Source organism: Egretta garzetta, unplaced genomic scaffold (assembly GCF_000687185.1).
Source record: "Egretta garzetta isolate BGI_Z169 unplaced genomic scaffold, ASM68718v1 scaffold638, whole genome shotgun sequence".
NCBI classification, from domain to species: Eukaryota; Metazoa; Chordata; class Aves; order Pelecaniformes; family Ardeidae; genus Egretta; species Egretta garzetta.
This window is the reverse complement of record NW_009260676.1, coordinates 633327-638308: the sequence shown is the minus strand read 5'-3', so window position 1 is coordinate 638308 and position 4982 is coordinate 633327.

Genomic DNA, 4982 nt, shown 5'->3' with positions numbered 1-4982 from the left:
GGAGAGAGGTTGCCAGTGAAGACTGAGGCAAAAAAGGTGTTGAATACCTCAGCCTTGTCCTCATGTGCTGTTACCAGCTTGCCAGTCTCGCTCATCAGCGAGTTGACAATGTTTGGTCAACTTAATTTTCAAAGGTTTAGCCATATTTCATCACTTAGATTTACTCATTGGCTTTTGGAACTGAGATCAGCCATGCTAGGTAAAATTCAGTAGTTTCAGTTTTGTCCCTGTTTGGTCCAGTTCTCTCTGGTTAATTCCCAGATTTCTGCTGGGAATGAGACAGCTGTGTAATCCACCTACTCTCTCCAAACTTCTCTCAAAAGCTGTGGTAACTGTAATGCTTTCCCATTGAACAGCCAATTGCGTTACAACCTGTTACCTTTCCAGTGAGCATTTGCTGATCTTGTCAGTATGTATTTAGCACAGGTGAACACCAAAGTTGGGCACTTCCCTCTTCAGTGCCCTGCAACTCAGGAAGGAACTAGAGCACCTACCCTGCAACCAAGCAAAGGGCTGAGGATTGGAAAAAAATTAATTCCCAAGGAGTGCTACAGCGTAAAGGACCTTCTGCATACTCGGTCATCAGATGATTACAGCGACACTGACACACAGCTTTGCCTATTTCCTTCTCTAGTTATTTTTCAATTTCTTGTGTGTGGACCCAAAGGCAAAATCCTGTGTGTTTCTAAGCCAGCTGTGCCACTGTAGAGTCTGGTGATTGTTTCTAAACCCAGGATTCTAGGACACTGCTTCTTGTTCAAGCTCTTTCTTGGATTCACAGCCTACCGGTCCCACACTTGCCAACTCATCCACCAGACCACCCCTTTCCTTACCTATGCTGCCAGTTGTGGGCACTCCACTCTTCTGGTTTAAACCTTTAGGGGGGAAACGTGGAAAGAAGCAAGGTTTAGCTAAAGAATTCTATATGTCTGAACACAGATTTCATTTTGGAAAAAGACAGGGTGATCTGTGATAAAGAAGCCGTTTGCCAAGTTCTGTATCAGTCCAGCTCATTTCATTACACAGAAATAAGTCTTCATTCAAGTGTATCTCATTTCAGTTAACTTAATAAGGAGAAGAAATAAGGATTATCACTCTTTCACAGATTCCTCACTTATGACAGACAGTGTTTAGAAAGAGCGGATTAAAACCTGCTTAGACTCTAGTTTAGCAGGTTCTCTACTAATACAAATCCATTCCAGCATTGCATCTTGGTAAAAAACATAATTCTGATACTAAAATAGTCTAATACAATTTTTTGCTTTCCATTTTTGACGACCACAAATCCCATCAGCCATGTCTGTCATCAATTTTGTCAAAATGAAACAAAGAAAGTTCTGACCCAAATCAGTGCTGACAAAATGTTTAGTGACAGCGGTAAGACTATATCTACCTTAGTGCATGGAGCTGATTCCACACTGACAACCCATTCTGGTACTTCAGGAATTGTGAAAGATGTGCAGTAGTTGACGTTTCTTTTGAAATTAATTGAGAAAGAGAGTCTCCTCGTTCCTAATTCAGCTTTAGAATAGTACATAAACTGCCAAAAACCGTTGGTGTTTTGGTAGTGTTCTTCCAACAAATTGTGGTCTATGATGAAGTGAGGCTTTCTTGGGGCATCCTACGTTGGATGGGTTAAATCCCAGTTTTGAAACTTCTGCACTGCTTGGCGTAGAGGTAATCCCAGGTGATAAGTCTGGGTAAGAATGTACAGAAGGTCATGTTGACTCCAGCTCCATCTTTCATATTAGTATATATCTGGCATCAGTAGCTCAGGCTACAAACACCAGATACTGTGTAGGAGCTGTCAGGCTACAGTTATCCCCTTTGCACAGAGGAATCAGAGTGTTGTGTTTCCCACTCTCAGATTCCTTTCTGCAAAGGGGGTAAAATTGGACTACGCTGTCCTAAACCATCTTAGCTAGCAGTGATACTAATTGACAGACCAAAGCCCAGACCAATTTGATATAATCTACATTACTCTGTTCTATTCATAACTCATCTCCTATGTCTCTCTCTCTCTCCCTCCTTTGCTGCTCTGCCATTTTCCCTATTGGCAAAGATGACCAGCAGAAACAGGACCCCTTAGAGACACACAGACCGCTGCATGATTCAGAAATACACCCCTGCCTGATGCCTGTGAAGAACAACTAGACCTTCTCCGGAGAGGGACCATCAAAGCATCTTTATGAATTGTGGTTGTCACACTCCACTACAGCACACAGCAATCCCACTTCTGTGCCAGAAACCCAAGGCTAGATGCCAGGGGCCTTGCGAAGTAGTGTGATCTCTCTCCAAACTTCCCTCATCAGGTAAAACAGGAAAAAATAAATATATAACCTTATTCTATTGCTGGCTTTGTTTCTACCTCAGGAAATAATTTTTCCTAGTATTAAACTTCTTGTGGTTTTCCTGAAACACGATTCACATGGACTAAAACATCTGGTGAAAAATGGATGCTGATGCAAGACTGATTTTAATTCATTTGGGCAACCCTATATCTTACAAAGCATTTGCTTTAGCCTCACCCAGACAATTTTGAAAAATCCCAGCAGAGGAACTTTTTTTAAGACTGTATTTACTCGTTACATTTCAATTCACAGGCTTCTGTAGGCAGTTACAGACCGGGTGGACTGAACACAAGCTGAAAATTATCTTTAAGCCTAGAATGCGCCTTCAATTCCTTGTCTGCCTGAACATGCAAAGATTTGAACAACCACATGAAAATTATTCTCAGGTTATTTTAACTGGTCTCCAATTTTATTTTTTTTAAAGGAAGTCCTGAAATTATTTTTAAAACCTAGTATTGGAACTTTTTTTTTTTAACAGTGATTCTGGGTGTAATTTTATTCCTTATAAAGAAGGCCCAGACAGCAACAAAATAACCATGACAGTATTTACAACAAAAATGTTGAGAGTCTCAATCACTTTTAAAAACATTAAAAATTAATCCCACATTAGATACTATATATGTATTTTGTGTTATGTTATAAAAAAATAGTTTTCTGTAAGGACGTGCTGAACTATAGCAGAATTACATCCCTTTGCTAATGGTAACACTTCTCTGGGAGCAATTTTCAATAGGAATGGGTCCATTTTCTACAGGTTTAGGCAACTGGTGTTAGCATTTGAGACAGGATGAGAGGCAACCTTTTGTTATCGCAGCAATTGATGAACTTTTGGCAGGTAAACACGGATTTAACAAATATCAACCCTGATGTCCCATCGGCTGACATGGATATTAGAAGAAACTAACCACTCCCTGACATTTAAAAATCTGCCATTTACTGGGCACTCGTTCTGAGAGCTAACTCACTGACAGTGAGAATTAAAGAGTAAATTGCCGGCTTGAGCAGTATAACCATCTGATCCCTGTGTTAGCCTCACAATATGCTTAACAGGATTTCCATCTCCTAGTTCCCCCCGATCCAATCAGATATACACAGTTCTGGGATAACACGGTTCTGGGGTAACTGCTTGCCAATGATGGCCTTTCTAAAAATCAGTATACGTAGGTAACACAATGCACGAGAGCTAGGCAATTGTTAACCTTCTCTCATATTTCTTGTTGGAACAGGAAGATTTTAAGTGACTGCATCAATCATCTTAAAAGCTAACAACAGCTTAGCAGGTTAAATGTGAAATAGGTTTATCAGATCAGCATAGTGCTCTTCTTGTAATTATGTTTTTACAGCCTGGTTAGGGGATGGTATTGGAGAAGGGCTTGTGATGTCAGAGTGGGTAGGGCTTAGGAGCAGGGATGAGGGCTAATCAAGATAAATTCAATTTGTATTTAAGGTAAAGTCAGCGTTAGTTAAGGCAGTTTTTGACACGTTAATCTTGATGTGTTTTAAAAGCTGCCGATCACTTTACTGAGGGAACTTGAAAGGAAGACTTACAGTGAAGGCACATACTCTTGGATGTTCATGGTGTCTTCATTTTACCCAAAACTAAGGTCTTCACAATAGATGTAAGTATATATGAAATAAAAATAAGAAGTGCTACTTTTTAAGTGTAAATGGTGATGCAACATCTGCTAAGCAATACCAAGAGGAGTATGATTTTCCAGATTTTGATAAGAAAGACTTATCTCATGATAGAAACAGCACAGATCCAGGCAGACTTCTTCATGGTATTTTTCTTTAAGAGCAGCACTGGACTGCAGAGAGTAAAGTTAGGAACAGGCAGGGGTGATACAGAAAAGGTAAAGTATGTGATTAACTATGTTGTGATTTCTCATCAATCTGCTATACGTATTCTTAGGGGTAAATAATCCTGCATATTCAGTTGGAAAAGCTGTATTTTTTACGACATAATCTTGATCATTTTGGAAACATTTAAAGATCTATTTCACAAATGGAGGATTTTACTTTGGGAAGGCTTGCGATTGCATATTCAGTATTTTTCTAGAAAACTTTGGATACAGATTGAGTTGCTTAATGTACATGCATAAATGTTTCACTGTGTTGTCTAACCATAACCAAATATTCTTAAAAGCTATCTGGTTGTTAATACATATATCTTAATCTTTGTGCTAATTTATCTTTTTAAAATAGAATGGAAAAACCTCAATATCTTACAGATACTTCCTGGAGCAGTGGATTTTCTAAATCAGTGTGCAGTCAGAATTAATCAAGGCTACCATCACACATGTGATTTCAGTCTGATGTACCTATATTAGATTTACTTCCTTAAAATCTTGCTTGTTGGTGTAGCCATTGTAACAAATCCCAGTGCTAGCGGTGTTGTGGAATGCCAATGGGATGGCAAATTGTATGTAGTGGGATATATTTTGTAAAAATAATATAATGTAATGAGGGTTCCTTACATCTTGTTATTATCTGAATACGTGGGCAGAATTAACTGTAGACTGAGAAGGGCTTGGGCACTGTTATATTGCCTTCAGAGCTAAAATTTCAAGTTCCTCAGTTACAAAACACGTGAATTTCTATATCTCCTGGTGCCCCAGAGATACAGAAAGA